Consider the following 15,292-nt stretch of genomic DNA (forward strand, 5'->3'; position numbering starts at 1 on the left):
CGGTTGAAAGCTATATAAAAAAGGGAGATGAGTGTGCGTAACTTCATCTCTCAGGTTAAAGAGCTGTGTGATGCTCTTGCGGCTTGTGGAAGTCCGGTGTCCGAGTATGAACAAGTGGCGACGATCTTGAATGGATTGTAGTCTGAATATCGTCCTTTTGTTGTTGTTGTCATCACTCCCAACAGGGAGCCGTTCACTTTAGATGGAGTAGTTTCAGTTCTAATTGATGCAGAGGTTTAACAACGTGGTTTTGAGGAAGCTGACAGTTTCTCTATTAGTGCTAATATGGCAAAATTGATGATGAATGATTCTTCAGGGTCGGGGTTGGTCAAAGCACCTGGGCATAATCTGGGTTCCTCTGGTTCGTATTAGGGAGGTTGTGGTCGTGTTAAACCCCGAGTTCAATGCCAATTGTGTGGAAAAGTTGGCCACTTAGTGGACCGATGTTGGTATAGGTTTGACCAAAGCTTTCGTGGGATTTCTACTACTCACAAGGCCATGGCACCGAACAATTCTCTATTTGCTACCGTGTGTATGGTTGCGTCTACTCATAGGTGTGGTTGTGTTCACTAAGGATCTTGGGATGGTATTATTTCTACTATGATGGCTGAATGTGGACAACAATCTAGTATTGGAGGTTCTGCGAGCTCTCGCCTATCCGGGAAATGGTTTGTAGATTCCGGGGCTTCTCATCATGTAACCTCGGATATGGCTAATATTGTTCCGGGTGAAAAGTATATCGGCACGAGTAAGCTCCTTGTGGGTAATGGTAGTAGTTTATCAATATCTAAGGTCGGTCAATCTATCTTGGTTACTTCTACTCACTCTTTACGATTAAATGACTTGCTCCTTGTTCCTAGTATATCCAAAAACATGGTTTCCGTCTCCAAACTTACTCGTGATAATAAGGTGTTTCTTGAATTTCTTGCTCGTAGATGCGTGATGCGTGATGAGGACACGAAGGCGGTGTTACTTGAAGGCCGAAAGAAAGATTGACTTTATGAGTTTAATTCTACTTTGTTTCATAATAATGTGTCAGCTCAATGTAATGTTGTTCATGGCGTAGTTGATTTTGATTTATGGCATAGACGATTAGGTCACCCTTCCTGTAATACGTTATAACAAGTTTGTAAAGATTGTAATGTTAATCTATCGTTGGTTAATAATAAAATTTGCACTGCTTGCCAAGTTGGGAAATCTCACTCTCTACCGTTTTCTGCTTTTCAAACAGTATATACTGAACAGTTTTAATTGGTTTATGTCGATCTATGGGGACCACCTCATGTGGTCTCAAATGGATATCGATATTATATATCCTTTGTCGATGCTTATTTGAGGTTTGTTGAGTTAATCGAATGACGAAATTGGCCAAGAGGGGGGTGAATTGGCAATAAAAATTTTGTGGAAGCTTTTGCAGAAAATTGAAAGTAATTGCACAGCGATTTACAGTGGTTCGACTTTCTCAAACAAAGTCTACGTCCACTACCTTAGCTATCCACACTAAGGATTTTCCAACAAATTCACTAATTTGTTCTTTCTTTTGAGGCCAAAGAGATAACCTTACAATTCCCTCAAGAGTATACCCCAACTCTTGAGAACACTCTTTTCTCAAAGAGAAGATTACAAATTTGCAAACTTACAAGAAAACCTCACAAGGTAAGATGTTTGCACAATTCTAGAACAAAGAAAAGAACACTCAAAGATGAATACAACTGAGCACAAAAAGTGTTCTTGAAAGCAAAATGAATATTGAATGAAAATGGGCTTGAAATGCTCAAACTTGAGGTTTGATGCTTTCTCTTTGATTCTCTCTTGATTCTAGTTGCTTGATGTTTCTTGTTGTTGATCAATGGCTTCTAAGCTTGCTTAAATACACCTTGGATCACTTCTGAACGTTGGGGATAATTAGAGAAGATATTATAGCCGTTTTAGTGTGAAAACATTTAATAAAACAGCTTGGAGTGTGGGGGGAATCGGTTCCCTCTCATAGGGAATCGGTTCCCTAAGTGTAAAATTCAAATATTTCGACCGTTGAACAGGGGGGAATCGGTACCCCCTTGGGGGGGAATCGGTTCCCTCCGAGCATTCTGGAAATCTCGGAGCCAAACCATTCAGGGGGGAATCGGTTCCTCCTATGGGGGGAATCGGTTCCCTCTGAGCAATCTGGAATTTTTGGCTTTGAATTGGTTCGAAATACTTTGTAAGATTATTTTGAAATTGTTTTATGATTAAAACTTAATTTTACACTTAAGTAAGGATCAAAAATGATTTTTGAAATATTTGGAGTAATGTTTTGATATTCGAATAGTTATATCGAATATACTTAGAAAATCGTTTGGAAAATCTTAAAATTACTTTAACTTAATTTGAAAATCTTAAAATCCATTTAACTTAATTTGTTATATCGAAATATTAAAATGTTTCAACAATCTCCCCCTTTTTGATATAACAAAAACATTTTAGTAATTTTAAGATTTTTGAAATCAAGTTTTGAAATTACTCCCCCTTACTTTAACACTTCTTCAAATTTATCATGTAAAACATTAAACACTTATTCTTCTCCCCCTTTTTGTTAAATCAAAAAGACATTGTAAAACAAGGTTTTGAAAATCATTTAGCCAATTGATTTATTAATTATAAGCTTAAGCTGCTAAGATCACAATCAAAAGAGAGGTTAGCCATTAGTTTCATAAATCAATATTCATAAATAATGTGATATGGCAAAATTGGTCATATTGCTAATGATAATGTAAATAATGCAGAAATGAATTAAACACACCAAACATATAAGTTCACACCATTCATAAATCCAAAATCCAACAATCCACAAAATCAAACAATTCAAAATGTTGAAACAATATTCATTTTGTTCAAAGTTTTAAAGCTAAACATAAAATCAAGCATCCGGATCGGTAGGAGGAAAACGGGCTCGCATAGCGGCCATCTCGTGTGTGAGTTCATTTATACGAGCGTTGGTTGATTCATTGTTTGCACGCATCTCCCGAAGAATCTCTAATTGTTGAGCTCCCATTGTGGATAAATGAGACTCTATAAAGGAAAAACGCGAGTCCATGGTAGCGTATCGGAAATCGAATGTCTCCATAAAGGATTGAAAATATGGAGGCATTTGATGCGTTTGTTGTGCTTGCTCCTCGGGCTGCTCTTCGGGTAGTTCAGGTTCTTCTTCAGCTTCATCAATATCCCTCATTAATTGGTCAAACTTGGGATCTTCGTCAGCTTCGGGTGGAGCTTGTGAAGAGCTAGCTCCCGGAGTAGAAGAACGAACCCATTCACCGATTTCTTTGTCCTTTACCCATCCCGCTCTCGTTAAGGAAAGAAGATTTATTTGTTTCTTAAGAGGAAAAACGGCATCTAGACCGACTCTAAGCCCAGCTTTGGAAAACGATTACTCAAAAAGCAACCGTAAACTAGAGATGAACAGTGTTTCTTGTTAGGAACAAGATTTACGGTTTCAACAATTTCAGCAAAAATAATCTGAGGTAGGTTAATTTTAATACGGTTTTCGAAACAATGTAACCACCAAAGATCCAAAGCTCTAAGAGTAGAATAACGACCTCCGGATGGTCGAAACCACCAAGAAATCATTAGATGAAGAAAACGCTCATGTAGGTCTAAGACACTCGCACTATCTCTTCTTTTATAACGAGAACCTAAGATTTGTTTTTCATTCGAAATACCATCATTATCTAATCCAAAAGTATTGGCTATATATGCCGGGTCAATATATAAGAATTGTCCTAGAAGGTAGGAACGAATTCCTATGGTTTCGGTTTCAGCTTGGTTTTTAACACATACGGCATTAGAGTAGAATATACGAACAAGTTGATGGTAAACGATGGGTTCAAGATCAAATAGTTTATCAAATTTCCATTCTTGTAAAATGGGAAGATATTTAAAATTGATAGCTAACATAGCTTGACGAGAAGGAATACGTTCTTCCCGGATTTTGTAAGAATCGAAATACTGATAATACCAATATCGGTGATTTCTAGACCCAGGATGATTGAAACACGAATTTTGGATAGTCAAGTTAGGATCAGTGGGATTGGGATTAGAAATTGGAATAGAATGAGGATTTGGAGGTGGATTTGGTTGACGACTGGAACGACTAGATGAAGACCTAGGACGTTTAGGATTTGACATGGTGAAGGAAATCGGAATAGATATAATAACCTGCAATTTTAAAACAAGTGTATGCAATTCAATTAATCCCAAAACTCAATGAGTCCTCAATATTTCAAGATTCTCTAAATCAATCCTAATGGGCAAAGTTTTTGAAAAACTTTTGAAAAATATGGTTTTGAGAAACAATATATGTATGGTTTTTCATAACAACAATATAATTTTGATCAAAACACAATAATTTGAAAAATAACAATTTTTTTTTTTATTATTTCGAAATTTTTTTTTAAAAAAAATTTGAAAAATTCTTGTGTTTTTGATGAAATTAGTTGTAACATCTAGTTTCTAATCACTAAATAATCAATGCCCGATCACTATTTCAACATAGAACTAATTGAAACTAATCCTATGTTCAAAAATAATGAAATAAAGAGTTTAGAAAAAATTACCTTGAAATATGAAGATTGAGGGGATTTAGATGTTGTTTGCACGATTTTAATGATTCCAACAGGTTTGGAAGATGATTTATGAAGCAAATTCCGATTAATATGGTTGATTTGAGGCAAAAATGGAGATTTGAGGGGTTTAGAGGGTGAGAACGGCGAAGAGAGAGAGAGGAAGAGGGTTTTTGGAGAGTTTGGGGTTATTCTGCCCGATTTTAGCAGAACCCCAGGGGGGGTATCGATTCCCCTGTGGGGGGAATCGGTTCCCCTTCAAAGGGGGAATCGGTTCCCTCATGGGGGGGATCGATTCCCTCTGCACCAAAATGCTAAAATCCGAATTTTTAAGCACAAAATGCTAAATTAATCTTTTCTAGTGGTATTGGCAACTCATATATCAAACATTAATTATGTTCAAATAATTAAATTAATCTTTAATTGATTTTTGAACATAAAATTAATTTTCATTAAGAATCACAAACTCCCCCTAACTAATAGCAAGAATGCAATCAATATTATTATTATAAGCATTTTTTAAGCTTTATTAAAAGTGCTAAAATTATTTTAAACACTAAGTGAAGATAGGTTGGTCAAACCTAATTCTCTCCTAAGTGTCCAAAATCTTTCCTTGTCTAAGGGTTTTGTAAAGATATCTGCTAATTGGTGCAAAGTATCAACAAATTCTAGAACTACATCTTCCTTAGTGACATGGTCTCTAATGAAGTGATGTCTTATTTCAATGTGCTTAGTTCTAGAGTGTTGGATGGGATTTTTAGTGAGACAAATAGCACTAGTATTGTCACACTTGATAGGAATAGTACCTACTTCAATTCCATAATCAAAAAGTTGTTGTTTCATCCATAAAACTTGTGCACAGCAACTACCGGCTGAAATGTATTCCGCTTCAGTGGTAGATAATGCAACACAATTTTGTTTCTTTGAAAACCAAGAAATCAGCATATTTCCAAGGAATTGGCAATTACCGGAGGTGCTTTTCCTATCTAATTTGCATCCTCCATAATCCGCATCAGAAAAAGCATGCAAGCTAAAACTAGAGTCTCTAGGATACCAAAGTCCTAAACTAGGAGTGTCCTTAAGGTATCTAAAGATTCTCTTAACAGCTAGTAAATGTGATTCCTTAGGACATGATTGAAATCTAGCACATAAGCAACACTAAACATAATGTCCGGTCTACTTGCAGTTAGATAAAGCAAAGAGCCAATCATTGACCTATATAATTAACATCTACACATTTACCTCCTTCATCTAAGTCAAGCTTGTTGAAGAGCTCATTGGAGTGTTATGAGGTTTCCCATTTTCCAGTCCAAACTTCTTGAGCATATCTTTGACGTACTTAGCTTGATTAATGAAGATGCCATCTTTTCTTTGCTTGATTTGGAGTCCCAAGAAAAATGAGAGCTCCCCCATCATGCTCATCTCAAACTCACTTTGCATTAGCTTAGAAAATTCTTGGCAAAGAACATCATTAGTAGAACCAAATATTATATCATCAACATAAATTTGAACTACTAATAAATCTTTACCTTTTCTCTTTAAAAACAATGTAGTGTCAACCTTTCCTTTTAAAAAATCTTTTTCAATTAAAAAATTTGACAATCTTTCATACCAAGCTCTAGGAGCTTGTTTTAAACCATAAAGAGCTTTTGTCAATTTTAAAACATGATCCGGAAAATTTGAATCTTCAAAACCTGGAGGTTGTTCCACGTACACTTCTTCTTTTATAAAACCATTTAAAAATGCACTTTTAACATCCATTTGATATAATTTAAATTCATTGAAACATGCAAATGCTAATAACATTCTAATTGCTTCTTTGATGTTCTTAGGCTCTATGCATGAAATAAATGCAACATAATTACAGATATTTCTAAGAGAAGATCGAGTAGTTACCCCTTTTGATGGATCACCTATAATTTCACCATCTTTGACATAGTTGTACTCTTGGAAAAGATACTTCCCTTTCTTCAATGGTTGGATTCTCGAGGGGATCATGAGTTTCCTCATCTTTTGTTTCTTCCTTTGATGATGATTCTCCAACGTCATATCTAACGTCATTTGCTTGTACAATACCTACATCATCATTAACAGAAGAATCCTTCCTCGGAAGGGGATTATCATCGAAAACAACATGTATAGACTCTTCTACAACTAAAGTTCTTTTATTAAATACACGATAAGCTTTAGAGTTTAAGGAATAACCCAGAAAAATTCCTTCATCACTTTTAGCATCAAATTTACCAAGATTTTCTTTACCGTTGTTTAAAACAAAACATTTACATCCAAAAGGATGAAAATAGCTAATGTTAGGCTTTTTATTTTTGAGAATTTCATATGGAGTTTTCTTTAAAATTGGCCTAATCATTACTCGATTTATAACATAACAAGCGGTATTTGTGGCTTCCGCCCAAAAATATTTTTGCAAATTATTTTCACAAAGCATGGTTCTAGCCATTTCTTCTAAAGTTCGATTTTTCCTCTCAACAACTCCATTTTGTTGAGGGGTTCTAGGTGCTGAAAAATTGTGGCTAATACCATTAGAATTACAAAACTCAATAAATCCAATATTTTCAAATTCAGTTCCATGATCACTTCTAACACTAGTGATAGAGTATCCTTTTTCATTTTGGATTATTTTTGAAAATGTGATGAAATTTTCTAATGCTTCATCTTTAGTACTTAAGAATAGAACCCAAGTGTATCTAGAATAGTCATCTACCAAGACAAATGCATATTGTTTTCCTCCCAAGCTAGTAGTTCTAGTTGGCCCAAAAAGATCTAAATGGATCAATGTAATACTCTACTAGTTGATACATCATTAATAGATTTAAAAGAAACTCGTTTTTGTTTTCCTTTAGCACAAGCATCACAGATTTTATCATTATCAAATTTAAGCTTAGGCAACCCTCGAACTAAATCACCTTGAATTAGCCATTGCAAAACACTCATACTAGCATGACCTAGTCTCCTATGCCATAACCAACTATCATGCTCATCCTTAGCAACTAGGCATAAATTAGTCATATCAATAGAATCTAAATGCACCATGTAAATGTTTCCTATTCTATGACCAACAAGCATAATCCGATTAGATGCAATGTCAATGACTTTACAACCATTAATTTCAAATAAGACATTGAATCCTTTATCGCATAATTGACTAATACTCAATAGATTATGCTTTAATCCATTCACATATAAAACATTCTTAATTTGTATGGAAGAGGTATTACCTATTGTACCAATACCTTCAATGTGACCTTTTGAATTGTCTCCAAAAGTCACTTCTCCTCCATTTTTGGCGTTAAGCTCAATGAACCGGCTTTTGTCTCCGGTCATATGTCTTGAGCATCCACTATCAAGGTACCATGAGTTTGAATTTGTTTCCCGTGCCTTGTAGCAATGCTCCTTTCCCTACAAACATAGAATAATTTTTGATTTTTGGTACCCAAATTCTTTTGGGTCCATATTCATTAGTTTCCAAAATCCTAGTCCCTTTAGGTATCCATTTGTGTAGGATATTTTTATCTTTAGTAGTAATGAGTTCTTAGGAACCCACACACTTCTAATGATTTTTCCATTAGAGGTTCTTTGGGGACCTCTATGATTGTAGTTTCTAAAACTTTTTCTAACAAAGTTGGATTTTGAATTTTCACCTTTTTCAAAATGTTTTGTTCCAACTTTATCAAAAGAAGTTTTAAGATCATCAATTTTCTTTTGATGATCATCATTGATCTTTGAAAGTAAATTTTGCAAATCTAAATTTTTCTTTTCAAACTCTTCTAGTTTGATTTGCAAATTTTTGATTTTACTTTCAAGATCGTTGTTGGTTTTGGATATGAGTTTGTTTTCATTTTTCAATTTTGAAACATCATTTTTATATTTTAAAAACAATTTCTCATAATCCGAAGCCAACCCATTGTACTCCTCAAATAACTCATCATAAGATAAATCATCAAAATCAGATGAGTTAGAGGTTACCTTAGAATCTTCCCCGAATGCCATCAAGCACAAGTTTGCTACTTCTTGTTCCTCTTCATCGGAACCTTCTTCATCGCTCCATGTAGCCACATGAGCCTTGTGCTTATTCTTTGATTGACCCTTTTTCTTCAATTGTGGGCAATCATATTTGACATGCCCCGGCTTTTTGCATTCATAGCAAATGATTGGGTCCTTCTCTTTTGGTTCATTTTGAGGCCTTCGTTTCGTTTGAATTTTCTTCCTTGGTAAGGTCTCATCATTTTTCTGAACCGTTTGGCAAACAATGCCATTTCCTCGTCATCATCATCATTAGAATCACTCTCATCTTTGTGGATTTGAGAGCAACTCCAATGTTTTTCTTCTTTTCCTTCTCCTTTGGTGTCTCTTCAACTTTATCAAGGTCCACCTCATCTTCAAGCATCATCTCATGAGTGAGGAGTGAACCGATAAGTTCTTCAAGAGTTAAGGACGATAGGTCCTTAGACTCGATGATTGCCGTCTTCTTTGATTGCCATGATTTTGGGAGGGAGTAGACTAACTTCCTCACAAGCTTTTCATTTGAGATGATCTCTCCATATGATTTGAGACCATTGACAATCGTTGAAAATCTATCCGTCATAGCTTTGATGTCTTCATTTGGTTTCATCCTGAAATTTTCATAGCTATGCGTTAGAATACTAATTTTTGATTTCTTTACCTCATCTGTACCTTCATGTGTGACTTGAAGTTGTCCCATATTTCTTTGGCGGTTGTACACGATGAAACTCTTCCGTATTCATCTGGTCCAAGAGCACAAAAAATAATATGGATGGCTTTGGAGTTGAGCTGGAATATTCTTGTCTCTCCTTCACTCCACAACCTTGGATGAGTGAGAGGTTTGATGTATCCTTCTTCTACAGCATTCCATGCTCCCATGTCACTTGCTTGAATGAAGTACATCATTCTATTCTTCCAATAGGCATAGTTAGCTCCATTGAAGAAAGGAGGCTTGTTGACGGGCATCGAATCGAGACCGGAGTCGAAGTTTGAAGTGGAGGCCATTGATGACTTTGTAATCGATGTAACTCTTCCCGGATCGACTCAAGAGGCGATTAAACCTTCAAATGAGTTAGGCTCTGATACCAATTGTTGAGTTAATCGAATGACGAAATTGGCCAAGAGGGGGGTGAATTGGCAATAAAAATTTTGTGGAAGCTTTTGCAGAAAATTGAAAGTAATTGCACAGCGATTTACAGTGGTTCGACTTTCTCAAACAAAGTCTACGTCCACTACCTTAGCTATCCACACTAAGGATTTTCCAACAAATTCACTAATTTGTTCTTTCTTTTGAGGCCAAAGAGATAACCTTACAATTCCCTCAAGAGTATACCCCAACTCTTGAGAACACTCTTTTCTCAAAGAGAAGATTACAAATTTGCAAACTTACAAGAAAACCTCACAAGGTAAGATGTTTGCACAATTCTAGAACAAAGAAAAGAACACTCAAAGATGAATACAACTGAGCACAAAAAGTGTTCTTGAAAGCAAAATGAATATTGAATGAAAATGGGCTTGAAATGCTCAAACTTGAGGTTTGATGCTTTCTCTTTGATTCTCTCTTGATTCTAGTTGCTTGATGTTTCTTGTTGTTGATCAATGGCTTCTAAGCTTGCTTAAATACACCTTGGATCACTTCTGAACGTTGGGGATAATTAGAGAAGATATTATAGCCGTTTTAGTGTGAAAACATTTAATAAAACAGCTTGGAGTGTGGGGGGAATCGGTTCCCTAAGTGTAAAATTCAAATATTTCGACCGTTGAACAGGGGGGAATCGGTACCCCCTTGGGGGGGAATCGGTTCCCTCCGAGCATTCTGGAAATCTCGGAGCCAAACCATTCAGGGGGGAATCGGTTCCTCCTATGGGGGGGAATCGGTTCCCTCTGAGCAATCTGGAATTTTTGGCTTTGAATTGGTTCGAAATACTTTGTAAGATTATTTTGAAATTGTTTTATGATTAAAACTTAATTTTACACTTAAGTAAGGATCAAAAATGATTTTTGAAATATTTGGAGTAATGTTTTGATATTCGAATAGTTATATCGAATATACTTAGAAAATCGTTTGGAAAATCTTAAAATTACTTTAACTTAATTTGAAAATCTTAAAATCCATTTAACTTAATTTGTTATATCGAAATATTAAAATGTTTCAACAAGGTTTATGTATGTGTATCTGTTGAAGGAGAAGTCTCAAGCTTTGTATACGTTTCGCTTGTTTCAACGCATGATTCGGGTTCAATTAGACCGAGAGATTAAAGCAGTTCAAAGTGATTGGGGTGGTGAGTTGCGTCCGTATACCAAGGCTCTTTAAGAGGATGGGGTACGACTCCGACTCACGTGTCCTCACACATCTCAACAGAATGGTGTTGTTGAGCGAAAACATTGACATATCGTTGATACATCGCTAACGTTGCTTGCTCAAGCTTCATTACCCATAAAATATTGGTTTTATGTTATAACCACTACGGTGTATCTCATTAATAGGCTACCTACGAAGGTGCTTCTCGAGACAACAATGTTTAATAAGTTGTTTGGTAGTCGCCCCAAGTATGAACATTTACGTGTTTTTGGTTGTAGATATTTTTCGTGCCTTCGTTTGTTTCAATCTCACAAATTTGAGTATCGATCACAAGCATGTACTTTTCTTGGATATAGTGTTCAACAAGAGGGTTATCTTTGTCTTGCACTTGGAGGTCGAATATATATTTTTCGGCATGTGCAGTTTGATGAGAATGTTTTCTGGTTTGCAGGTCAAGCTACTACTATTCATCTATCTCATACAAATGATTTCCAACTGCCTGCCAGTATTGATGTCGTATATGGCATCAACAAGGTGCTAAGTAATCAAGCAGTCCCACAGTTCTCAACGTTGCACCATTGCGAAAATGAGTCATCTACTTCTTGTACCAGTATCACATGTCATAGAGTGAACGAACCGCTGAATCCTGCTGAAGTTGCGTCCAGTGATAATTTGGATGGGTCCGCGAGACACACAATCTCTCCTAGACGAACTGACGGTTCTGGTGATTTACGTGTTCCTGAGCATTTAACTGTTGCTGCAGATTCAATTCTTCAAATGACTTCCCACGATAATAATTCAAACATGGTTGTTTCAACTGCTCTTCCTGGTATTGTTTCTTGTCCCTCTTCTTCAAATGTTCATTCTATGGTTACGAGAAGCAATGATGGGATCTTTAAACCCAAAGTCTTCTCGGTTCAAGTTGTAATTGATGATGAAGAACCAGTTTCTATTGAACAAGCTTTGATGTCCCCTGTGTGGAAATATGTTGTCATGGCTGAATATAATACTCTAATTGATAAGGGTACATGGCGGTTGATGTCTCTACCTCCTGGTTGAATGGAAATAGGATGTAAGTGGATGTTTCGGATCAAGAAAAATGTTGATGGGCCTGTTGCATGGTATAAGGCTCGTTTAGTAGCGAAAGGTTTCGCTCAAATTCTGGGGCAAGAGTTTAATGATACGTTCAGCCCATTTATCAGACCTTCTATAATAAAGGTTAGTTTGTCATTAGCTGTCATGAATGGGTAGAAATTATGACAAGTTGACGTGAATAATGTGTTTCTTAATGGGGACTGAGAGGAGGTGTTCATGGTGCAACCTCCCGGGTTTGAACAGCTTGTTGCTTATGGCACACGACTTGTTTGCAAACTTGAAAAGGCATTGTATGGACTTAAAAAGCACCACGAAGTTGGTATGCGAAACTATGTGTTTTTCTTGGTCGAATTGGGTTTTATGGGACACAAACTGATGCCTCTTTGTTCATTCATTGCTTAAGGAAGTCTTTCACCAATGTTCTCGTTTATGTCAATGATATCATAGTTACGGGGCAAGATGAGACTGAAGTTGAAAGCGTTATATCGCAATTGAGTCAAGAATTATCTCTAAAAGATTTGGGGGACTTAAATTATTTTCTGGGGATTAAAGTTCAGAGGACGACTCATTCTCTTATTTTACAACAAAATAAGTTTATTCTCGAATTATTAGAACGTATTGGCATGCGTGATGCTCATCCAGTTCCAACACCGATGGTCGTATCTCCGAAGCTAAGTAAAGATGGAGGGAGCCCATTACAAGATGTTTAACTATATAGGAGCGTTGTTGGAGCCCTTCTATATTTAAATCATATGCGACCCGTAATTGCGTATAGTTTTAACCGTGTAGCTCAGTACATGCATGTGCCTCGCACTCAACATTGAGTGGTTGTGAAACGCATTTTGCGTTATTTGTGTGGGACAATTGATTATTGTCTAGAGTTTCAAAAGACAAGATTGGGTCTACACTTAGAAGCTTTTGCGGATGCCGGTTGGGCAAGCAATGTTGATGATCGTCGTTCGATATCCGGGTTTTATGTTTTTCTTGGAGATAATCTCGTGTCTTGGGGTTCCAAGCGTCAACGGTCAATCTCTCAGTCGACTACTGACAACTGTCATTTTCGATGTCAAAATAAATTACTTTTTCTCAATTAATAAATAAGGAAATATATAGTATAGAGAAATAAGGGTCGAATCCTTAAGGACTTAAAAAAATCACAAATTTATGTTTAAATGGTTCTAACCAGGCGAAAATAGTAAAAATGGGGGTTTTGGTAAAAAGATATTTAAATAAATAAAAGAAATTTAAATAAAAATAAGATAATATTGTGGATAAATACGGTAAAAATAACCTCAAGCTTCACTTTGACTCAATTTCCTTTAGATCATCGAATAAGATTTTTCCTCTGGGATTCACGTCGGTTACTTTGTCTACAAGGGTAATCCCCGTGACTCTATCTTGTATACCGAATACCCAAGGCAATCTTTGATTCCAGCTTCGGGAATTGATTCTATCAATATCAATTGTCGTAGATCAATTACCGTTTAAGTTCGTGGCGACCGACTCGGATTGTTACTTCAATAACTGTCAATTATGATCTCAATTCCCTATTGGCAAAGCCATCTCGCCAAATATGTTCCCAGGAAGTCGAATTTGCTTTCTATAAGTTGAATCTTCCTCCCACACATTTAATCGCAGCAACCTCTTGACCAAAGTCAATCTTTGATTTTGAAAACTGCTTTGATTTTGAAAAATAAGTGCAGAGATTGAAATAGATATTCCGAAGATATTAGGGGTATGCTTCAATTCTCCCGTTGGAATTGAGTCATCGCTTCAACTCTCGGCTTATGAAAAATTTAGTTAAGCATGACCAAAGTCATACTTAGCCTATTAAAAACAAAGCTTGAAAATAAAATAAAAATGAAAAAAACTTGAAAAGAAAAAGAGAAAGCTTTTATAAAAACTAGAGAGAAAAGAATATTGTAATTTGAGTTATGAGTTTAGGCTTACCTCAAGTGGGAATTTATAGCCTCTCAAAGCCTAAGGATAAATAAGAAAATAAAATAAAATAATCCTAATATAATTGTTTTCTTTAATTTAAATTCAAACTTAAAACTAGTCTCCTAATGCAACTCTGATCGTCCATCTTCCAGAAGGCGTGCAGAGGAAGTCTTCTAGAAACCGTCGCTGACTGAACCTTCTAGAAATTGTCACGTCAGACCGCGTCGTGCCTAGAGTCGTGCCCATGTCTCCAGCCGTGACCAAATAAAAAAATATACATAATGAACACGTTTTGTCACTAATTCTAGAAAGTAAGGAAATGCACAAAAACAAGCATAACACGACCAATTCAGCAGCAATAATTCCATAAAATCGAAGAAATAACGAGCAAAGATTAATGATTTTGAACACTCATCAACTAATGAGGCTGAATATCGTGCATTGGCGGATGTTGTTTGGATTCAAGCTTTGTTGACAGATATGGGAATTTCGCCCTCAAGCACTCCCGTCGTTTGGAGTGATAATACGAGTGCGATAGCGATGAGTGTCAATCCTGTTCTGCATTCTCGGTCAAAACATGTTGAATTAGACCTCCATTTCATTCGGGAAAAGGTTGTTGTGATAAAGTTCGGGTCAATTATATTCTTGCTCAACATCAAAAAGCTTATGGATTCACTAAGTCTTTGTCTTGTGCTTATTTTTCTTTGTTTCGCTGCAATCTCAAAGTCTATTGTGAAGTTCTGGAGTCCATAGACTGTAGGGAGAATGTTAACTATTTAGTGAATAGCAATGTATAACAAGTAGGTTGTTATTTGGTTGTTAGGAAGGATGTGCCAGCAAGACAAGTCTGGTGTAATTGTTGCCAGCATAAGAATATTCTAACAGGTATTGTAAAATCATATATATGTGGTATTTGAGAAATGAAGAAGATAGACATTTATTAAAAATCAAAATTCAACACATTTTAAGTTCCATTGTTAATTTATGAATTAATATAATCCCTCCCATACCTTGAAATGAAAACCCCTTATAACATGCAATGCAAGATCCATAAAATCCCCAGTTCTCACCGATTTTTTAATCATCTTGTGGTTAAGGCCTCTGTTTTGAAAATCGGACCGGATCGGCCGGTTCAACCGGGAACCGTTGCTTAGTCCGGTTCAATCTAAACCGATTGAACCGCTATTAGTGAACCGGCCAGAACCGCTAAACCGTTCGAACCGGACCGGTTGAAAACCGAAAAAAACTGGGAAAAACCTAGATTTTTGTTTTTTTTAAATTAAACCAAACAACGTCGTTTGTTAAACGAGCCAAGTCGAACTCGAGTATTGCTGAG

This window comes from Hibiscus syriacus, unplaced genomic scaffold (genome assembly GCF_006381635.1).
Source record: "Hibiscus syriacus cultivar Baekdansim isolate YM2019G1 unplaced genomic scaffold, ASM638163v2 tig00110956_pilon, whole genome shotgun sequence".
Lineage (NCBI taxonomy): Eukaryota > Viridiplantae > Streptophyta > Magnoliopsida > Malvales > Malvaceae > Hibiscus > Hibiscus syriacus.